Source organism: Stigmatopora argus, chromosome 8 (genome assembly GCF_051989625.1).
Source record: "Stigmatopora argus isolate UIUO_Sarg chromosome 8, RoL_Sarg_1.0, whole genome shotgun sequence".
Lineage (NCBI taxonomy): Eukaryota > Metazoa > Chordata > Actinopteri > Syngnathiformes > Syngnathidae > Stigmatopora > Stigmatopora argus.
In genome coordinates this window covers 902,501-920,778 of record NC_135394.1, presented here as the reverse complement: position 1 = coordinate 920,778, position 18,278 = coordinate 902,501, and the positions used below count along the sequence as shown (strand labels likewise).

The 18,278-nt window shown below is 45.5% G+C and overlaps 37 non-coding genes and 5 pseudogenes across 37 annotated transcripts; all 42 read right to left on the bottom strand.

The window, feature by feature from the left end:
- Positions 1-151: 151 nt before the first annotated feature.
- LOC144080553 (5S ribosomal RNA) lies at positions 152-269 on the bottom strand. Its single transcript, XR_013302577.1, has one exon. It is a non-coding gene; the product is annotated as a 5S ribosomal RNA (ribosomal RNA).
- A 313-nt stretch (positions 270-582) lies between these two features.
- On the bottom strand, positions 583-701 carry LOC144080872 (5S ribosomal RNA). The gene has a single exon (XR_013302715.1). It is a non-coding gene; the product is annotated as a 5S ribosomal RNA (ribosomal RNA).
- Positions 702-1,017: 316 nt separating this feature from the next.
- LOC144081080 (5S ribosomal RNA) lies at positions 1,018-1,136 on the bottom strand. Its single transcript, XR_013302914.1, has one exon. It is a non-coding gene; the product is annotated as a 5S ribosomal RNA (ribosomal RNA).
- Positions 1,137-1,452: 316 nt separating this feature from the next.
- Positions 1,453-1,571, bottom strand: LOC144079857 (5S ribosomal RNA). Its single transcript, XR_013301907.1, has one exon. It is a non-coding gene; the product is annotated as a 5S ribosomal RNA (ribosomal RNA).
- A 313-nt stretch (positions 1,572-1,884) lies between these two features.
- LOC144080178 (5S ribosomal RNA) lies at positions 1,885-2,004 on the bottom strand. The gene has a single exon (XR_013302218.1). It is a non-coding gene; the product is annotated as a 5S ribosomal RNA (ribosomal RNA).
- Positions 2,005-2,320: 316 nt separating this feature from the next.
- On the bottom strand, positions 2,321-2,439 carry LOC144080128 (5S ribosomal RNA). Its single transcript, XR_013302168.1, has one exon. It is a non-coding gene; the product is annotated as a 5S ribosomal RNA (ribosomal RNA).
- Positions 2,440-2,752: 313 nt separating this feature from the next.
- On the bottom strand, positions 2,753-2,871 carry LOC144080277 (5S ribosomal RNA). Its single transcript, XR_013302314.1, has one exon. It is a non-coding gene; the product is annotated as a 5S ribosomal RNA (ribosomal RNA).
- A 316-nt stretch (positions 2,872-3,187) lies between these two features.
- On the bottom strand, positions 3,188-3,306 carry LOC144079821 (5S ribosomal RNA). Its single transcript, XR_013301872.1, has one exon. It is a non-coding gene; the product is annotated as a 5S ribosomal RNA (ribosomal RNA).
- Positions 3,307-3,624: 318 nt separating this feature from the next.
- LOC144080356 (5S ribosomal RNA) lies at positions 3,625-3,743 on the bottom strand. Its single transcript, XR_013302389.1, has one exon. It is a non-coding gene; the product is annotated as a 5S ribosomal RNA (ribosomal RNA).
- Positions 3,744-4,059: 316 nt separating this feature from the next.
- LOC144079896 (5S ribosomal RNA) lies at positions 4,060-4,178 on the bottom strand. The gene has a single exon (XR_013301944.1). It is a non-coding gene; the product is annotated as a 5S ribosomal RNA (ribosomal RNA).
- Positions 4,179-4,494: 316 nt separating this feature from the next.
- On the bottom strand, positions 4,495-4,612 carry LOC144080302 (5S ribosomal RNA). Its single transcript, XR_013302338.1, has one exon. It is a non-coding gene; the product is annotated as a 5S ribosomal RNA (ribosomal RNA).
- Positions 4,613-4,925: 313 nt separating this feature from the next.
- On the bottom strand, positions 4,926-5,044 carry LOC144080871 (5S ribosomal RNA). The gene has a single exon (XR_013302714.1). It is a non-coding gene; the product is annotated as a 5S ribosomal RNA (ribosomal RNA).
- A 316-nt stretch (positions 5,045-5,360) lies between these two features.
- Positions 5,361-5,479, bottom strand: LOC144081079 (5S ribosomal RNA). The gene has a single exon (XR_013302913.1). It is a non-coding gene; the product is annotated as a 5S ribosomal RNA (ribosomal RNA).
- A 316-nt stretch (positions 5,480-5,795) lies between these two features.
- On the bottom strand, positions 5,796-5,914 carry LOC144079856 (5S ribosomal RNA). The gene has a single exon (XR_013301906.1). It is a non-coding gene; the product is annotated as a 5S ribosomal RNA (ribosomal RNA).
- Positions 5,915-6,227: 313 nt separating this feature from the next.
- Positions 6,228-6,347, bottom strand: LOC144080459 (5S ribosomal RNA). Its single transcript, XR_013302489.1, has one exon. It is a non-coding gene; the product is annotated as a 5S ribosomal RNA (ribosomal RNA).
- A 316-nt stretch (positions 6,348-6,663) lies between these two features.
- LOC144080812 (5S ribosomal RNA) lies at positions 6,664-6,782 on the bottom strand (annotated as a pseudogene).
- Positions 6,783-7,098: 316 nt separating this feature from the next.
- Positions 7,099-7,217, bottom strand: LOC144081092 (5S ribosomal RNA). Its single transcript, XR_013302925.1, has one exon. It is a non-coding gene; the product is annotated as a 5S ribosomal RNA (ribosomal RNA).
- Positions 7,218-7,530: 313 nt separating this feature from the next.
- Positions 7,531-7,649, bottom strand: LOC144080191 (5S ribosomal RNA). The gene has a single exon (XR_013302230.1). It is a non-coding gene; the product is annotated as a 5S ribosomal RNA (ribosomal RNA).
- Positions 7,650-7,965: 316 nt separating this feature from the next.
- Positions 7,966-8,084, bottom strand: LOC144079820 (5S ribosomal RNA). The gene has a single exon (XR_013301871.1). It is a non-coding gene; the product is annotated as a 5S ribosomal RNA (ribosomal RNA).
- Positions 8,085-8,400: 316 nt separating this feature from the next.
- On the bottom strand, positions 8,401-8,519 carry LOC144079943 (5S ribosomal RNA). Its single transcript, XR_013301990.1, has one exon. It is a non-coding gene; the product is annotated as a 5S ribosomal RNA (ribosomal RNA).
- Positions 8,520-8,835: 316 nt separating this feature from the next.
- Positions 8,836-8,954, bottom strand: LOC144080870 (5S ribosomal RNA). The gene has a single exon (XR_013302713.1). It is a non-coding gene; the product is annotated as a 5S ribosomal RNA (ribosomal RNA).
- Positions 8,955-9,267: 313 nt separating this feature from the next.
- On the bottom strand, positions 9,268-9,386 carry LOC144080869 (5S ribosomal RNA). Its single transcript, XR_013302712.1, has one exon. It is a non-coding gene; the product is annotated as a 5S ribosomal RNA (ribosomal RNA).
- Positions 9,387-9,702: 316 nt separating this feature from the next.
- Positions 9,703-9,821, bottom strand: LOC144080867 (5S ribosomal RNA). Its single transcript, XR_013302710.1, has one exon. It is a non-coding gene; the product is annotated as a 5S ribosomal RNA (ribosomal RNA).
- Positions 9,822-10,137: 316 nt separating this feature from the next.
- Positions 10,138-10,256, bottom strand: LOC144080507 (5S ribosomal RNA). Its single transcript, XR_013302535.1, has one exon. It is a non-coding gene; the product is annotated as a 5S ribosomal RNA (ribosomal RNA).
- Positions 10,257-10,574: 318 nt separating this feature from the next.
- On the bottom strand, positions 10,575-10,693 carry LOC144081091 (5S ribosomal RNA). Its single transcript, XR_013302924.1, has one exon. It is a non-coding gene; the product is annotated as a 5S ribosomal RNA (ribosomal RNA).
- A 313-nt stretch (positions 10,694-11,006) lies between these two features.
- On the bottom strand, positions 11,007-11,125 carry LOC144080661 (5S ribosomal RNA; annotated as a pseudogene).
- A 316-nt stretch (positions 11,126-11,441) lies between these two features.
- LOC144081143 (5S ribosomal RNA) lies at positions 11,442-11,560 on the bottom strand. Its single transcript, XR_013302975.1, has one exon. It is a non-coding gene; the product is annotated as a 5S ribosomal RNA (ribosomal RNA).
- Positions 11,561-11,876: 316 nt separating this feature from the next.
- On the bottom strand, positions 11,877-11,995 carry LOC144080491 (5S ribosomal RNA). The gene has a single exon (XR_013302520.1). It is a non-coding gene; the product is annotated as a 5S ribosomal RNA (ribosomal RNA).
- Positions 11,996-12,311: 316 nt separating this feature from the next.
- On the bottom strand, positions 12,312-12,430 carry LOC144081141 (5S ribosomal RNA). Its single transcript, XR_013302974.1, has one exon. It is a non-coding gene; the product is annotated as a 5S ribosomal RNA (ribosomal RNA).
- Positions 12,431-12,746: 316 nt separating this feature from the next.
- Positions 12,747-12,865, bottom strand: LOC144080725 (5S ribosomal RNA; annotated as a pseudogene).
- A 316-nt stretch (positions 12,866-13,181) lies between these two features.
- On the bottom strand, positions 13,182-13,300 carry LOC144080094 (5S ribosomal RNA). Its single transcript, XR_013302134.1, has one exon. It is a non-coding gene; the product is annotated as a 5S ribosomal RNA (ribosomal RNA).
- A 313-nt stretch (positions 13,301-13,613) lies between these two features.
- On the bottom strand, positions 13,614-13,732 carry LOC144079847 (5S ribosomal RNA). The gene has a single exon (XR_013301897.1). It is a non-coding gene; the product is annotated as a 5S ribosomal RNA (ribosomal RNA).
- Positions 13,733-14,048: 316 nt separating this feature from the next.
- Positions 14,049-14,167, bottom strand: LOC144080866 (5S ribosomal RNA). The gene has a single exon (XR_013302709.1). It is a non-coding gene; the product is annotated as a 5S ribosomal RNA (ribosomal RNA).
- Positions 14,168-14,483: 316 nt separating this feature from the next.
- LOC144080723 (5S ribosomal RNA) lies at positions 14,484-14,602 on the bottom strand (annotated as a pseudogene).
- Positions 14,603-14,920: 318 nt separating this feature from the next.
- LOC144081016 (5S ribosomal RNA) lies at positions 14,921-15,039 on the bottom strand. The gene has a single exon (XR_013302853.1). It is a non-coding gene; the product is annotated as a 5S ribosomal RNA (ribosomal RNA).
- Positions 15,040-15,355: 316 nt separating this feature from the next.
- LOC144080093 (5S ribosomal RNA) lies at positions 15,356-15,474 on the bottom strand. The gene has a single exon (XR_013302133.1). It is a non-coding gene; the product is annotated as a 5S ribosomal RNA (ribosomal RNA).
- A 313-nt stretch (positions 15,475-15,787) lies between these two features.
- LOC144079895 (5S ribosomal RNA) lies at positions 15,788-15,906 on the bottom strand. Its single transcript, XR_013301943.1, has one exon. It is a non-coding gene; the product is annotated as a 5S ribosomal RNA (ribosomal RNA).
- Positions 15,907-16,222: 316 nt separating this feature from the next.
- Positions 16,223-16,341, bottom strand: LOC144079669 (5S ribosomal RNA). The gene has a single exon (XR_013301726.1). It is a non-coding gene; the product is annotated as a 5S ribosomal RNA (ribosomal RNA).
- Positions 16,342-16,657: 316 nt separating this feature from the next.
- On the bottom strand, positions 16,658-16,776 carry LOC144080522 (5S ribosomal RNA). The gene has a single exon (XR_013302549.1). It is a non-coding gene; the product is annotated as a 5S ribosomal RNA (ribosomal RNA).
- A 318-nt stretch (positions 16,777-17,094) lies between these two features.
- LOC144080165 (5S ribosomal RNA) lies at positions 17,095-17,213 on the bottom strand. The gene has a single exon (XR_013302205.1). It is a non-coding gene; the product is annotated as a 5S ribosomal RNA (ribosomal RNA).
- Positions 17,214-17,526: 313 nt separating this feature from the next.
- Positions 17,527-17,645, bottom strand: LOC144079725 (5S ribosomal RNA). The gene has a single exon (XR_013301780.1). It is a non-coding gene; the product is annotated as a 5S ribosomal RNA (ribosomal RNA).
- Positions 17,646-17,961: 316 nt separating this feature from the next.
- On the bottom strand, positions 17,962-18,080 carry LOC144080686 (5S ribosomal RNA; annotated as a pseudogene).
- Positions 18,081-18,278: the final 198 nt, after the last annotated feature.

Sequence of the window (18,278 nt, the reverse complement as noted above, 5' to 3'; positions counted from 1 at the left end):
TTATTACTTCTACAACTACGGGAATGAAGATTATCAGAAGGAGAGCTTCAATAAAATGTTGTGAGATGTGCAGAGGAGGGAAGTCTTTCATGATTTAGGAGGTCAAAAGGAGATGAACATCCTTGAAATGTCGAAAATGGTTTTGACAAGATGCTTACAGCACCTGGTATTCCCAAGCAGTCTCCCATCCAGGTACTAACCAGGCCCAACCTGCTTAGCTTCCGAGATCAGACGAGATCGGGCGTTTTCAGGGTAGTATGGCCGTGAGCAACATTGTTGCTGAACAAATCCCCTTTGGAAATCCGAACGGTCCATAGTCTTGCATGTGGATCGTGTATTTGGATATTTGGATCGGGTGTGGAGGGTGAGGGGTCCTCTTTGGAAAGCCCTTCGTTGAAGGAGTCGACTTTGTTGCCGCTTGCTATTCTTTTGCTTTATTACTTCTACAACTACGGGAATGAAGATTATCAGGAGAGCTTCAATAAAATGTTGTGAGATATGCAGAGGAGGGAAGTCTTTCATGATTTAGGAGGTCAAAAGGAGATGAACATCCATGAAATGTCGAAAATGGTTTTGACAAGATGCTTACAGCACCTGGTATTCCCAAGCGGTCTCCCATCCAGGTACTAACCAGGCCCAACCCTGCTTAGCTTCCGAGATCAGACGAGATCGGGCGTTTTCAGGGTAGTATGGCCGTGAGCAACATTGTCGCTGAACAAATCCCCTTTGGAAATCCGAACGGTCCATAGTCTTGCATGTGGATCGTGTATTTGGATATTTGGATCGGGTGTGGAGGGTGAGGGGTCCTCTTTGGAGAACCCTTCGTTAAAGGAGTCGACTTTGTTGCCGCTTGCTCTTCTTTTGCTTTATTACTTCTACAACTACGGGAATGAAGATTATCAGAAGGAGAGCTTCAATAAAATGTTGTGAGATGTGCAGAGTAGGGAAGTCTTTCATGATTTAGGAGGTCAAAAGGAGATGAACATCCATGAAATGTCGAAAATGGTTTTGACAAGATGCTTACAGCACCTGGTATTCCCAAGCGGTCTCCCATCCAGGTACTAACCAGGCCCAACCCTGCTTAGCGTCCGAGATCAGACGAGATCGGGCGTTTTCAGGGTAGTATGGCCGTGAGCAACATTGTCGCTGAACAAATCCCCTTTGGAAATCCGAACGGTCCATAGTCTTGCATGTGGATAGTGTATTTGGATATTTGGATCGGGTGTGGAGGGTGAGGTGTCCTCTTTGGAGAACCCTTCGTTAAAGGAGTCGACTTTGTTGCCGCTTGCTCTTCTTTTGCTTTATTACTTCTACAACTACGGGAATGAAGATTATCAGAAGGAGAGCTTCAATAAAATGTTGTGAGATGTGCAGAGTAGGGAAGTCTTTCATGATTTAGGAGGTCAAAAGGAGATGAACATCCATGAAATGTCGAAAATGGTTTTGACAAGATGCTTACAGCACCTGGTATTCCCAAGCGATCTCCCATCCAGGTACTAACCAGGCCCAACCCTGCTTAGCTTCCGAGATCAGACGAGATCGGGCGTTTTCAGGGTAGTATGGCCGTGAGAAACATTGTCGCTGAATAAATCCCCTTTGGAAATTCAAACGGTCCATAGTCTTGCATGTGGATCGTGTATTTGGATATTTGGATCCGGTGTGGAGGGCGAGGGGTCCTCTTTGGAAAGCCCTTCGTTGAAGGAGTCGACTTTGTTGCCGCTTGCTATTCTTTTGCTTTATTACTTCTACAACTACGGGAATGAAGATTATCAGGAGAGCTTCAATAAAATGTTGTGAGATATGCAGAGGAGGGAAGTCTTTCGTGATTTAGGAGGTCAAAAGGAGATGAACATCCATGAAATGTCGAAAATGGTTTTGACAAGATGCTTACAGCACCTGGTATTCCCAAGCGGTCTCCCATCCAGGTACTAACCAGGCCCAAACCCTGCTTAGCTTCCGAGATCAGACGAGATCAGGCGTTTTCAGGGTAGTATGGCCGTGAGCAACATTGACGCTGAATAAATCCCCTTTGGAAAACCGAACGGTCCATAGTCTTGCATGTGGATCGTGTATTTGGATATTTGGATCCGGTGTGGAGGGTGAGTGGTCCTCTTTGGAGAACCCTTCGTTAAAGGAGTCGACTTTGTTGCCGCTTGCTCTTCTTTTGCTTTATTACTTCTACAACTATGGGAATGAAGATTATCAGAAGGAGAGCTTCAATAAAATGTTGTGAGATGTGCAGAGTAGGGAAGTCTTTCATGATTTAGGATGTCAAAAGGAGATGAACATCCATGAAATGTCGAAAATGGTTTTGACAAGATGCTTACAGCACCTGGTATTCCCAAGCGATCTCCCATCCAGGTAATAACCAGGCCCAACCCTGCTTAGCTTCCGAGATCAGACGAGATCGGGCGTTTTCAGGGTAGTATGGCCGTGAGCAACATTGTCGCTGAATAAATCCCCTTTGGAAATTCAAACGGTCCATAGTCTTGCATGTGGATCGTGTATTTGGATATTTGGATCCGGTGTGTAGGGCGAGGGGTCCTCTTTGGAAAGCCCTTCGTTGAAGGAGTCGACTTTGTTCCCGCTTGCTATTCTTTTGCTTTATTACTTCTACAACTACGGGAATGAAGATTATCAGGAGAGCTTCAATAAAATGTTGTGAGATATGCAGAGGAGGGAAGTCTTTCATGATTTAGGAGGTCAAAAGGAGATGAACATCCATGAAATGTCGAAAATGGTTTTGACAAGATGCTTACAGCACCTGGTATTCCCAAGCGGTCTCCCATCCAGGTACTAACCAGGCCCAACCCTGCTTAGCTTGCGAGATCAGACGAGATCGGAAGTTTTCAGGGTAGTATGGCCGTGAGCAACATTGTCGCTGAACAAATCCCCTTTGGAAATTCGAACTGTCCATAGTCTTGCATGTGGATCGTGTATTTGGATATTTGGATTGGGTGTGGAGGGTGAGGGGTCCTCTTTGGAGAACCCTTCGTTAAAGGAGTCGACTTTGTTGCCGCTTGCTCTTCTTTTGCTTTATTACTTCTACAACTACGGGAATGAAGATTATCAGAAGGAGAGCTTCAATAAAATGTTGTGAGATGTGCAGAGGAGGGAAGTCTTTCATGATTTAGGAGGTCAAAAGGAGATGAACATCCTTGAAATGTCGAAAATGGTTTTGACAAGATGCTTACAGCACCTGGTATTCCCAAGCGGTCTCCCATCCAGGTACTAACCAGGCCCAACCCTGCTTAGCTTCCAAGATCAGACGAGATCGGGCATTTTCAGGGTAGTATGGCCGTGAGCCACATTGTCGCTGAACAAATCCCCTTTGGAAATCCGAACGGTCCATAGTCTTGCACGTGCTAATCGTGTATTTGGATATTTGGATCGGGTGTGGAGGGTGAGGGGTCCTCTTTGGTGAACCCTTCGTTAAAGGAGTCGACTTTGTTGCCGCTTGCTCTTCTTTTGCTTTATTACTTCTACAACTACGGGAATGAAGATTATCAGAAGGAGAGCTTCAATAAAATGTTGTGAGATATGCAGAGGAGGGAAGTCTTTCATGATTTAGGAGGTCAAAAGGAGATGAACATCCATGAAATGTCGAAAATGGTTTTGACAAGATGCTTACAGCACCTGGTATTCCCAAGCGGTCTCCCATCCAGGTACTAACCAGGCCTAACCCTGCTTAGCTTCCGAGATCAGACGAGATCGGGCGTTTTCAGGGTAGTATGGCCGTGAGCAACATTGTCGCTGAACAAATCCCCTTTGGAAATCCGAACGGTCCATAGTCTTGCATGTGGATCGTGTATTTGGATATTTGGATCCGGTGTGGAGGGTGAGTGGTCCTCTTTGGAGAACCCTTCGTTAAAGGAGTCGACTTTGTTGCCGCTTGCTCTTCTTTTGCTTTATTACTTCTACAACTACGGGAATGAAGATTATCAGAAGGAGAGCTTCAATAAAATGTTGTGAGATGTGCAGAGTAGGGAAGTCTTTCATGATTTAGGATGTCAAAAGGAGATGAACATCCATGAAATGTCGAAAATGGTTTTGACAAGATGCTTACAGCACCTGGTATTCCCAAGCGATCTCCCATCCAGGTACTAACCAGGCCCAACCCTGCTTAGCGTCCGAGATCAGACGAGATCGGGCGTTTTCAGGGTAGTATGGCCGTGAGCAACATTGTCGCTGAACAAATCCCCTTTGGAAATTCGAACGGTCCATAGTCTTGCATGTGGATCGTGTATTTGGATATTTGGATTGGGTGTGGAGGGTGAGGGGTCCTCTTTGGAGAACCCTTCGTTAAAGGAGTCGACTTTGTTGCCGCTTGCTCTTCTTTTGCTTTATTACTTCTACAACTACGGGAATGAAGATTATCAGAAGGAGAGCTTCAATAAAATGTTGTGAGATGTGCAGAGGAGGGAAGTCTTTCATGATTTAGGAGGTCAAAAGGAGATGAACATCCTTGAAATGTCGAAAATGGTTTTGACAAGATGCTTACAGCACCTGGTATTCCCAAGCGGTCTCCCATCCAGGTACTAACCAGGCCCAACCTGCTTAGCTTCCGAGATCAGACGAGATCGGGCGTTTTCAGGGTAGTATGGCCGTGAGCAACATTGTTGCTGAACAAATCCCCTTTGGAAATCCGAACGGTCCATAGTCTTGCATGTGGATCGTGTATTTGGATATTTGGATCGGGTGTGGAGGGTGAGGGGTCCTCTTTGGAAAGCCCTTCGTTGAAGGAGTCGACTTTGTTGCCGCTTGCTATTCTTTTGCTTTATTACTTCTACAACTACGGGAATGAAGATTATCAGGAGAGCTTCAATAAAATGTTGTGAGATATGCAGAGGAGGGAAGTCTTTCATGATTTAGGAGGTCAAAAGGAGATGAACATCCATGAAATGTCGAAAATGGTTTTGACAAGATGCTTACAGCACCTGGTATTCCCAAGCGGTCTCCCATCCAGGTACTAACCAGGCCCAACCCTGCTTAGCTTCCGAGATCAGACGAGATCGGGCGTTTTCAGGGTAGTATGGCCGTGAGCAACATTGTCGCTGAACAAATCCCCTTTGGAAATCCGAACGGTCCATAGTCTTGCATGTGGATCGTGTATTTGGATATTTGGATCGGGTGTGGAGGGTGAGGGGTCCTCTTTGGAGAACCCTTCGTTAAAGGAGTCGACTTTGTTGCCGCTTGCTCTTCTTTTGCTTTATTACTTCTACAACTACGGGAATGAAGATTATCAGAAGGAGAGCTTCAATAAAATGTTGTGAGATGTGCAGAGTAGGGAAGTCTTTCATGATTTAGGAGGTCAAAAGGAGATGAACATCCATGAAATGTCGAAAATGGTTTTGACAAGATGCTTACAGCACCTGGTATTCCCAAGCGGTCTCCCATCCAGGTACTAACCAGGCCCAACCCTGCTTAGCGTCCGAGATCAGACGAGATCGGGCGTTTTCAGGGTAGTATGGCCGTGAGCAACATTGTCGCTGAACAAATCCCCTTTGGAAATCCGAACGGTCCATAGTCTTGCATGTGGATAGTGTATTTGGATATTTGGATCGGGTGTGGAGGGTGAGGGGTCCTCTTTGGAGAACCCTTCGTTAAAGGAGTCGACTTTGTTGCCGCTTGCTCTTCTTTTGCTTTATTACTTCTACAACTACGGGAATGAAGATTATCAGAAGGAGAGCTTCAATAAAATGTTGTGAGATGTGCAGAGTAGGGAAGTCTTTCATGATTTAGGAGGTCAAAAGGAGATGAACATCCATGAAATGTCGAAAATGGTTTTGACAAGATGCTTACAGCACCTGGTATTCCCAAGCGATCTCCCATCCAGGTACTAACCAGGCCCAACCCTGCTTAGCTTCCGAGATCAGACGAGATCGGGCGTTTTCAGGGTAGTATGGCCGTGAGAAACATTGTCGCTGAATAAATCCCCTTTGGAAATTCAAACGGTCCATAGTCTTGCATGTGGATCGTGTATTTGGATATTTGGATCCGGTGTGGAGGGCGAGGGGTCCTCTTTGGAAAGCCCTTCGTTGAAGGAGTCGACTTTGTTGCCGCTTGCTATTCTTTTGCTTTATTACTTCTACAACTACGGGAATGAAGATTATCAGGAGAGCTTCAATAAAATGTCGTGAGATATGCAGAGGAGGGAAGTCTTTCGTGATTTAGGAGGTCAAAAGGAGATGAACATCCATGAAATGTCGAAAATGGTTTTGACAAGATGCTTACAGCACCTGGTATTCCCAAGCGGTCTCCCATCCAGGTACTAACCAGGCCCAAACCCTGCTTAGCTTACGAGATCAGACGAGATCGGGCGTTTTCAGGGTAGTATGGCCGTGAGCAATATTGTCGCTGAATAAATCCCCTTTGGAAATTCAAACGGTCCATAGTCTTGCATGTGGATCGTGTATTTGGATATTTGGATCCGGTCTGGAGGGCGAGGGGTCCTCTTTGGAAAGCCCTTCGTTGAAGGAGTCGACTTTGTTGCCGCTTGCTATTCTTTTGCTTTATTACTTCTACAACTACGGGAATGAAGATTATCAGAAGGAGAGCTTCAATAAAATGTTGTGAGATGTGCAGAGGAGGGAAGTCTTTCATGATTTAGGAGGTCAAAAGGAGATGAACATCCATGAAATGTCGAAAATGGTTTTGACAAGATGCTTAGAGCAAATGGTATTCGCAAGCAGAGTCCCATCCAGGTACTAACCAGGCCGAACCCTACTTAGCTTCCGAGATCAGACGAGATCGGGCGTTTTCAGGGTAGTATGGCCGTGAGCAACATTGTTGCTGAACAAATCCCCTTTGGAAATCCGAACGGTCCATAGTCTTGCATGTGGATCGTGTATTTGGATATTTGGATCGGGTGTGGAGGGTGAGGGGTCCTCTTTGGAGAACCCTTCGTTAAAGGAGTCGACTTTGTTGCCGCTTGCTCTTCTTTTGCTTTATTACTTCTTCAACTACGGGAATGAAGATTATCAGAAGGAGAGCTTCAATAAAATGTTGTGAGATGTGCAGAGGAGGGAAGTCTTTCATGATTTAGGATGTCAAAAGGAGATGAACATCCATGAAATGTCGAAAATGGTTTTGACAAGATGCTTACAGCACCTGGTATTCCCAAGCGATCTCCCATCCAGGTACTAACCAGGCCCAACCCTGCTTAGCTTCCGAGATCAGACGAGATCGGGCGTTTTCAGGGTAGTATGGCCGTGAGCAACATTGTCACTGAATAAATCCCCTTTGGAAATTCAAACGGTCCATAGTCTTGCATGTGGATCGTGTATTTGGATATTTGGATCCGGTGTGTAGGGCGAGGGGTCCTCTTTGGAAAGCCCTTCGTTGAAGGAGTCGACTTTGTTGCCGCTTGCTATTCTTTTGCTTTATTACTTCTACAACTACGGGAATGAAGATTATCAGGAGAGCTTCAATAAAATGTTGTGAGATATGCAGAGGAGGGAAGTCTTTCATGATTTAGGAGGTCAAAAGGAGATGAACATCCATGAAATGTCGAAAATGGTTTTGACAAGATGCTTACAGCACCTGGTATTCCCAAGCAGTCTCCCATCCAGGTACTAACCAGGCCCAACCCTGCTTAGCTTCCGAGATCAGACGAGATCGGAAGTTTTCAGGGTAGTATGGCCATGAGCAACATTGTCGCTGAACAAATCCCCTTTGGAAATTCGAACGGTCCATAGTCTTGCATGTGGATCGTGTATTTGGATATTTGGATTGGGTGTGGAGGGTGAGGGGTCCTCTTTGGAGAACCCTTCGTTAAAGGAGTCGACTTTGTTGCCGCTTGCTCTTCTTTTGCTTTATTACTTCTACAACTACGGGAATGAAGATTATCAGAAGGAGAGCTTCAATAAAATGTTGTGAGATGTGCAGAGGAGGGAAGTCTTTCATGATTTAGGAGGTCAAAAGGAGATGAACATCCTTGAAATGTCGAAAATGGTTTTGACAAGATGCTTACAGCACCTGGTATTCCCAAGCGGTCTCCCATCCAGGTACTAACCAGGCCCAACCCTGCTTAGCTTCCAAGATCAGACGAGATCGGGCATTTTCAGGGTAGTATGGCCGTGAGCAACATTGTCGCTCAACAAATCCCCTTTGGAAATCCGAACGATCCATAGTCTTGCATTTGGATCGTGTATTTGGATATTTGGATCGGGTTTGGAGGGTGAGGGGTCCTCTTTGGAGAACCCTTCGTTAAAGGAGTCGACTTTGTTGCCGCTTGCTCTTCTTTTGCTTTATTACTTCTACAACTACGGGAATGAAGATTATCAGAAGGAGAGCTTCAATAAAATGTTGTGAGATGTGCAGAGGAGGGAAGTCTTTCATGATTTAGGAGGTCAAAAGGAGATGAACATCCATGAAATGTCGAAAATGGTTTTGACAAGATGCTTACAGCACCTGGTATTCCCAAGCGGTCTCCCATCCAGGTACTAAGCAGGCCCAACCCTGCTTAGCTTCCGAGATCAGACGAGATCAGGCGTTTTCAGGGTAGTATGGCCGTGAGCAACACTGTCGCTGAACAAATCCCCTTTGGAAAGCCGAACGGTCCATAGTCTTGCATGTAGATCGTGTATTTGGATATTTGGATCGGGTGTGGAGGGTGAGGGGTCCTCTTTGGAGAACCCTTCGTTAAAGGAGTCGACTTTGTTGCCGCTTGCTCTTCTTTTGCTTTATTACTTCTACAACTACGGGAATGAAGATTATCAGAAGGAGAGCTTCAATAAAATGTTGTGAGATGTGCAGAGTAGGGAAGTCTTTCATAATTTAGGATGTCAAAAGGAGATGAACATCCATGAAATGTCGAAAATGGTTTTGACAAGATGCTTACAGCACCTGGTATTCCCAAGCGGTCTCCCATCCAGGTACTAACCAGGCCCAACCCTGCTTAGCTTCCGAGATCAGACGAGATCGGGCGTTTTCAGGGTAGTATGGCCGTGAGCAACATTTTCGCTGAATAAATCCCCTTTGGAAATTCAAACGGTCCATAGTCTTGCATGTGGATCGTGTATTTGGATATTTGGATCCGGTCTGGAGGGCGAGGGGTCCTCTTTGGAAAGCCCTTCGTTGAAGGAGTCGACTTTGTTGCCGCTTGCTCTTCTTTTGCTTTATTACTTCTACAACTACGGGAATGAAGATTATCAGGAGAGCTTCAATAAAATGTTGTGAGATATGCAGAGGAGGGAAGTCTTTCATGATTTAGGAGGTCAAAAGGAGATGAACATCCATGAAATGTCAAAAATGGTTTTGACAAGATGCTTACAGCACCTGGTATTCCCAAGCGGTCTCCCATCCAGGTACTAACCAGGCCCAACCCTGCTTAGCTTCCGAGATCAGACGAGATCGGGCGTTTTCAGGGTAGTATGGCCGTGAGCAACATTGTCGCTGAACAAATCCCCTTTGGAAATCCGAACGGTCCATAGTCTTGCATGTGGATCGTGTGTTTGGATATTTGGATCGGGTGTGGAGGGTGAGGGGTCCTCTTTGGAGAACCCTTCGTTAAAGGAGTCGACTTTGTTGCCGCTTGCTCTTCTTTTGCTTTATTACTTCTACAACTACGGGAATGAAGATTATCAGAAGGAGAGCTTCAATAAAATGTTGTGAGATGTGCAGAGTAGGGAAGTCTTTCATGATTTAGGAGGTCAAAAGGAGATGAACATCCATGAAATGTCGAAAATGGTTTTGACATGATGCTTACAGCACCTGGTATTCCCAAGCGGTCTCCCATCCAGGTACTAACCAGGCCCAACCCTGCTTAGCTTCCGAGATCAGACGAGATCGGGCGTTTTCAGGGTAGTATGGCCGTGAGCAACATTGTCGCTGAACAAATCCCCTTTGGAAATCCGAACGGTCCATAGTCTTGCATGTGGATCGTGTATTTGGATATTTGGATCGGGTGTGGAGGGTGAGGGGTCCTCTTTGGAGAACCCTTCGTTAAAGGAGTCGACTTTGTTGCCGCTTGCTCTTCTTTTGCTTTATTACTTCTACAACTACGGGAATGAAGATTATCAGAAGGAGAGCTTCAATAAAATGTTGTGAGATGTGCAGAGGAGGGAAGTCTTTCATGATTTAGGAGGTCAAAAGGAGATGAACATCCTTGAAATGTCGAAAATGGTTTTGACAAGATGCTTACAGCACCTGGTATTCCCAAGCAGTCTCCCATCCAGGTACTAACCAGGCCCAACCCTGCTTAGCTTCCAAGATCAGACGAGATCAGGCATTTTCAGGGTAGTATGGCCGTGAGCAACATTGTTGCTGAACAAATCCCCTTTGGAAATCCGAACGGTCCATAGTCTTGCACGTGCTAATCGTGTATTTGGATATTTGGATCGGGTGTGGAGGGTGAGGGGTCCTCTTTGGTGAACCCTTCGTTAAAGGAGTCGACTTTGTTGCCGCTTGCTCTTCTTTTGCTTTATTACTTCTACAACTACGGGAATGAAGATTATCAGAAGGAGAGCTTCAATAAAATGTTGTGAGATGTGCAGAGTAGGGAAGTCTTTCATGATTTAGGATGTCAAAAGGAGATGAACATCCATGAAATGTCGAAAATGGTTTTGACAAGATGCTTACAGCACCTGGTATTCCCAAGCGATCTCCCATCCAGGTACTAACCAGGCCCAACCCTGCTTAGCTTCCGAGATCAGACGAGATCGGGCGTTTTCAGGGTAGTATGGCCGTGAGCAACATTGTCGCTGAATAAATCCCCTTTGGAAATTCAAACGGTCCATAGTCTTGCATGTGGATCGTGTATTTGGATATTTGGATCCGGTGTGGAGGGCGAGGGGTCCTCTTTGGAAAGCCCTTCGTTGAAGGAGTCGACTTTGTTGCCGCTTGCTATTCTTTTGCTTTATTACTTCTACAACTACGGGAATGAAGATTATCAGGAGAGCTTCAATAAAATGTTGTGAGATATGCAGAGGAGGGAAGTCTTTCGTGATTTAGGAGGTCAAAAGGAGATGAACATCCATGAAATGTCGAAAATGGTTTTGACAAGATGCTTACAGCACCTGGTATTCCCAAGCGGTCTCCTATCCAGGTATTAACCAGGCCCAACCCTGCTTAGCTTACGAGATCAGACGCGATCGGGCGTTTTCAGGGTAGTATGGCCGTGAGCAACATTGTTGCTGAACAAATCCCCTTTGGAAATTCGAACGGTCCATAGTCTTGCATGTGGATCGTGTATTTGGATATTTGGATCGGGTGTGGAGGGTGAGGGGTCCTCTTTGGAGAACCCTTCGTTAAAGGAGTCGACTTTGTTGCCGCTTGCTCTTCTTTTGCTTTATTACTTCTACAACTACGGGAATGAAGATTATCAGAAGGAGAGCTTCAATAAAATGTTGTGAGATGTGCAGAGGAGGGAAGTCTTTCATAATTTAGGAGGTCAAAAGGAGATGAACATCCATGAAATGTCGAAAATGGTTTTGACAAGATGCTTACAGCACCTGGTATTCCCAAGCAGTCTCCCATCCAGGTACTAACCAGGCCCAACCCTGCTTAGCTTCCGAGATCAGACGAGATCGGGCGTTTTCAGGGTAGTATGGCCGTGAGCAACATTATTGCTGAATAAATCCCCTTTGGAAATTCGAACGGTCCATAGTCTTGCATGTGGATCGTGTATTTGGATATTTGGATCGGGTGTGGAGGGTGAGTCGTCCTCTTTGGTGAACCCTTCGTTAAAGGAGTCGACTTTGTTGCCGCTTGCTCTTCTTTTGCTTTATTACTTCTACAACTACGGGAATGAAGATTATCAGAAGGAGAGCTTCAATAAAATGTTGTGAGATGTGCAGAGGAGGGAAGTCTTTCGTGATTTAGGAGGTCAAAAGGAGATGAACATCCATGAAATGTCGAAAATGGTTTTGACAAGATGCTTACAGCACCTGGTATTCCCAAGCGGTCTCCTATCCAGGTACTAACCAGGCCCAACCCTGCTTAGCTTACGAGATCAGACGCGATCGGGCGTTTTCAGGGTAGTATGGCCGTGAGCAACATTGTTGCTGAACAAATCCCCTTTGGAAATTCGAACGATCCATAGTCTTGCATGTGGATCGTGTATTTGGATATTTGGATCGGGTTTGGAGGGTGAGGGGTCCTCTTTGGAGAACCCTTCGTTAAAGGAGTCGACTTTGTTGCCGCTTGCTCTTCTTTTGCTTTATTACTTCTACAACTACGGGAATGAAGATTATCAGAAGGAGAGCTTCAATAAAATGTTGTGAGATGTGCAGAGGAGGGAAGTCTTTCATAATTTAGGAGGTCAAAAGGAGATGAACATCCATGAAATGTCGAAAATGGTTTTGACAAGATGCTTACAGCACCTGGTATTCCCAAGCAGTCTCCCATCCAGGTACTAACCAGGCCCAACCCTGCTTAGCTTCCGAGATCAGACGAGATCGGGCGTTTTCAGGGTAGTATGGCCGTGAGCAACATTGTCGCTGAACAAATCCCCTTTGGAAATCCGAACGGTCCATAGTCTTGCATGTGGATCGTGTATTTGGATATTTGGATCGGGTGTGGAGGGTGAGGGGTCCTCTTTGGAGAACCCTTCGTTAAAGGAGTCGACTTTGTTGCCGCTTGCTCTTCTTTTGCTTTATTACTTCTTCAACTACGGGAATGAAGATTATCAGAAGGAGAGCTTCAATAAAATGTTGTGAGATGTGCAGAGGAGGGAAGTCTTTCATGATTTAGGAGGTCAAAAGGAGATGAACATCCTTGAAATGTCGAAAATGGTTTTGACAAGATGCTTACAGCACCTGGTATTCCCAAGCAGTCTCACATCCAGGTACTAACCAGGCCCAACCCTGCTTAGCTTTCAAGATCAGACGAGATCGGGCATTTTCAGGGTAGTATGGCCGTGAGCAACATTGTTGCTGAACAAATCCCCTTTGGAAATCCGAACGGTCCATAGTCTTGCATGTGGATCGTGTATTTGGATATTTGGATCCGGTGTGGAGGGTGAGTGGTCTTCTTTGGAGAACCCTTCGTTAAAGGAGTCGACTTTGTTGCCGCTTGCTCTTCTTTTGCTTTATTACTTCTACAACTACGGGAATGAAGATTATCAGAAGGATAGCTTCAATAAAATGTTGTGAGATGTGCAGAGTAGGGAAGTCTTTCATGATTTAGGATGTCAAAAGGAGATGAACATCCATGAAATGTCGAAAATGGTTTTGACAATATGCTTACAGCACCTGGTATTCCCAAGCGATCTCCCATCCAGGTACTAACCAGGCCCAACCCTGCTTAGCTTCTGAGATCAGACGAGATCGGGCGTTTTCAGGGTAGTATGGCCGTGAGCAACATTGTTGCTGAATAAATCCCCTTTGGAAATTCAAACGGTCCATAGTCTTGCATGTGGATCGTGTATTTGGATATTTGGATCCGGTGTGGAGGGCGAGTGGTCCTCTTTGGAAAGCCCTTCGTTGAAGGAGTCGACTTTGTTGCCGCTTGCTATTCTTTTGCTTTATTACTTCTACAACTACGGGAATGAAGATCATCAGGAGAGCTTCAATAAAATGTTGTGAGATATGCAGAGGAGGGAAGTCTTTCATGATTTAGGAGGTCAAAAGGAGATGAACATCCATGAAATGTCGAAAATGGTTTTGACATGATGCTTACAGCACCTGGTATTCCCAAGCAGTCTCCCATCCAGGTACTAACCAGGCCCAACCCTGCTTAGCTTCCGAGATCAGACGAGATCAGGCGTTTTCAGGGTAGTATGGCCGTGAGCAACATTATCGCTGAATAAATCCCCTTTGGAAATTCGAACGGTCCATAGTCTTGCATGTGGATCGTGTATTTGGATATTTGGATCGGGTGTGGAGGGTGAGTCGTCCTCTTTGGTGAACCCTTCGTTAAAGGAGTCGACTTTGTTGCCGCTTGCTCTTCTTTTGCTTTATTACTTCTACAACTACGGGAATGAAGATTATCAGAAGGAGAGCTTCAATAAAATGTTGTGAGATGTGCAGAGGAGGGAAGTCTTTCATGATTTAGGAGGTCAAAAGGAGATGAACATCCATGAAATGTCGACAATGGTTTTGACAAGATGCTTACAGCACCTGGTATTCCCAAGCGGTCTCCCATCCAGGTACTAACCAGGCCCAACCCTGCTTAGCTTCCGAGATCAGACGAGATCGGGCGTTTTCAGGGTAGTATGGCCGTGAGCAACATTGTCGCTGAACAAATCCCCTTTGGAAATCCGAACGGTCCATAGTCTTGCATGTGGATCGTGTATTTGGATATTTGGATCGGGTGTGGAGGGTGAGGGGTCCTCTTTGGAGAACCCTTCGTTAAAGGAGTCGACTTTGTTGCCGCTTGCTCTTCTTTTGCTTTATTACTTCTTCAACTACGGGAATGAAGATTATCAGAAGGAGAGCTTCAATAAAATGTTGTGAGATGTGCAGAGGAGGGAAGTCTTTCATGATTTAGGAGGTCAAAAGGAGATGAACATCCTTGAAATGTCGAAAATGGTTTTGACAAGATGCTTACAGCACCTGGTATTCCCAAGCAGTCTCACATCCAGGTACTAACCAGGCCCAACCCTGCTTAGCTTTCAAGATCAGACGAGATCGGGCATTTTCAGGGTAGTATGGCCGTGAGCAACATTGTTGCTGAACAAATCCCCTTTGGAAATCCGAACGGTCCATAGTCTTGCACGTGCTAATCGTGTATTTGGATATTTGGATCGGGTGTGGAGGGTGAGGGGTCCTCTTTGGTGAACCCTTCGTTAAAGGAGTCGACTTTGTTGCCGCTTGCTCTTCTTTTGCTTTATTACTTCTACAACTATGGGAATGAAGATTATCAGAAGGAGAGCTTCAATAAAATGTTGTGAGATGTGCAGAGTAGGGAAGTCTTTCATGATTTAGGATGTCAAAAGGAGATGAACATCCATGAAATGTCGAAAATGGTTTTGACAAGATGCTCACAGCACCTGGTATTCCCAAGCAGTCTCCCATCCAGGTACTAACCAGGCCCAACCCTGCTTAGCTTCCGAGATCAGACGAGATCAGGCGTTTTCAGGGTAGTATGGCCGTGAGCAACATTGTCGCTGAATAAATCCCCTTTGGAAAACCGAACGGTCCATAGTCTTGCATGTGGATCGTGTATTTGGATATTTGGATCCGGTGTGGAGGGTGAGTGGTCTTCTTTGGAGAACCCTTCGTTAAAGGAGTCGACTTTGTTGCCGCTTGCTCTTCTTTTGCTTTATTACTTCTACAACTACGGGAATGAAGATTATCAGAAGGATAGCTTCAATAAAATGTTGTGAGATGTGCAGAGTAGGGAAGTCTTTCATGATTTAGGATGTCAAAAGGAGATGAACATCCATGAAATGTCGAAAATGGTTTTGACAATATGCTTACAGCACCTGGTATTCCCAAGCGATCTCCCATCCAGGTACTAACCAGGCCCAACCCTGCTTAGCTTCTGAGATCAGACGAGATCGGGCGTTTTCAGGGTAGTATGGCCGTGAGCAACATTGTTGCTGAATAAATCCCCTTTGGAAATTCAAACGGTCCATAGTCTTGCATGTGGATCGTGTATTTGGATATTTGGATCCGGTGTGGAGGGCGAGTGGTCCTCTTTGGAAAGCCCTTCGTTGAAGGAGTCGACTTTGTTGCCGCTTGCTATTCTTTTGCTTTATTACTTCTACAACTACGGGAATGAAGATTATCAGGAGAGCTTCAATAAAATGTTGTGAGATATGCAGAGGAGGGAAGTCTTTCATGATTTAGGAGGTCAAAAGGAGATGAACATCCATGAAATGTCGAAAATGGTTTTGACAAGATGCTTACAGCACCTGGTATTCCCAAGCGGTCTCCCATCCAGGTACTAACCAGGCCCAACCCTGCTTAGCTTCCGAGATCAGATGAGATCGGGCGTTTTCAGGGTAGTATGGCCGTGAGCAACATTATCGCTGAACAAATCCCCTTTGGAAATCTGAACGGTCCATAGTCTTGCATGTGGATCGTGTATTTGGATATTTCGATCGGGTGTGGAGGGTGAGGGGTCCTCTTTGGAGAACCCTTCGTTAAAGGAGTCGACTTTGTTGCCGCTTGCTCTTCTTTTGCTTTATTACTTCTACAACTACGGGAATGAAGATTATCAGAAGGAGAGCTTCAATAAAATGTTGTGAGATGTGCAGAGGAGGGAAGTCTTTCATGATTTAGGAGGTCAAAAGGAGATGAACATCCATGAAATGTCGAAAATGGTTTTGACAAGATGCTTACAGCACCTGGTATTCCCAAGCAGTCTCCCATCCAGGTACTAACCAGGCCCAACCCTGCTTAGCTTTCGAGATCAGACGAGATCGAGCGTTTTCAGGGTAGTATGGCCGTGAGCAACATTGTCGCTGAACAAATCCCCTTTGGAAATCCGAACGGTCCATAGTCTTGCATGTGGATCATGTATTTGGATATTTGGATCCGGTGTGGAGGGTGAGTGGTCCTCTTTGGTGAACCCTTCGTTAAAGGAGTCGACTTTGTAGCCGCTTGCTCTTCTTTTGCTTCATTACTTCTACAACTACGGGAATGAAGATTATCAGAAGGAGAGCTTCAATAAAATGTTGTGAGATGTGCAGATGAGGGAAGTCTTTCATGATTTAGGAGGTCAAAAGGAGATGAACATCCTTGAAATGTCGAAAATGGTTTTGACAAAATGCTTACAGCACCTGGTATTCCCAAGCAGTCTCCCATCCAGGTACTAACCAGGCCCAACCCTGCTTAGCTTCCAAGATCAGACGAGATCAGGCATTTTCAGGGTAGTATGGCTGTGAGCAACATTGTTGCTGAACAAATCCCCTTTGGAAATCCGAACGGTCCATAGTCTTGCACGTGCTAATCGTGTATTTGGATATTTGGATCGGGTGTGGAGGGTGAGGGGTCCTCTTTGGTGAACCCTTCGTTAAAGGAGTCGACTTTGTTGCCGCTTGCTCTTCTTTTGCTTTATTACTTCTACAACTACGGGAATGAAGATTATCAGAAGGAGAGCTTCAATAAAATGTTGTGAGATGTGCAGAGTAGGGAAGTCTTTCATGATTTAGGATGTCAAAAGGAGATGAACATCCATGAAATGTCGAAAATGGTTTTGACAAGATGCTTACAGCACCTGGTATTCCCAAGCGATCTCCCATCCAGGTACTAACCAGGCCCAACCCTGCTTAGCTTCCGAGATCAGACTAGATCGGGCGTTTTCAGGGTAGTATGGCCGTGAGCAACATTGTCGCTGAATAAATCCCCTTTGGAAATTCAAACGGTCCATAGTCTTGCATGTGGATCGTGTATTTGGATATTTGGATCCGGTGTGGAGGGCGAGGGGTCCTCTTTGGAAAGCCCTTCGTTGAAGGAGTCGACTTTGTTGCCGCTTGCTATTCTTTTGCTTTATTACTTCTACAACTACGGGAATGAAGATTATCAGGAGAGCTTCAATAAAATGTTGTGAGATATGCAGAGGAGGGAAGTCTTTCGTGATTTAGGAGGTCAAAAGGAGATGAACATCCATGAAATGTCGAAAATGGTTTTGACAAGATGCTTACAGCACCTGGTATTCCCAAGCGGTCTCCCATCCAGGTACTAACCAGGCCCAACCCTGCTTAGCTTACGAGATCAGACGAGATCGGGCGTTTTCAGGGTAGTATGGCCGTGAGCAACATTGTTGCTGAACAAATCCCCTTTGGAAATTCGAACGGTCCATAGTCTTGCATGTGGATCGTGTATTTGGATATTTGGATCGGGTGTGGAGGATGAGGGGTCCTCTTTGGAGAACCCTTCGTTAAAGGAGTCGACTTTGTTGCCGCTTGCTCTTCTTTTGCTTTATTACTTCTACAACTACGGGAATGAAGATTATCAGAAGGAGAGCTTCAATAAAATGTTGTGAGATGTGCAGAGGAGGGAAGTCTTTCATGATTTAGGAGGTCAAAAGGAGATGAACATCCATGAAATGTCGAAAATGGTTTTGACAAGATGCTTAGAGCACCTGGTATTCGCAAGCGGTCTCCCATCCAGGTACTAACCAGGCCGAACCCTACTTAGCTTCCGAGATCAGACGAGATCGGGCGTTTTCAGGGTAGTATGGCCGTGAGCAACATTGTCGCTGAACAAATCCCCTTTGGAAATCCGAACGGTCCATAGTCTTGCACGTGCTAATCGTGTATTTGGATATTTGGATCGGGTGTGGAGGGTGAGTGGTCTTCTTTGGAGAACCCTTCGTTAAAGGAGTCGACTTTGTTGCCGCTTGCTCTTCTTTTGCTTTATTACTTCTACAACTACGGGAATGAAGAT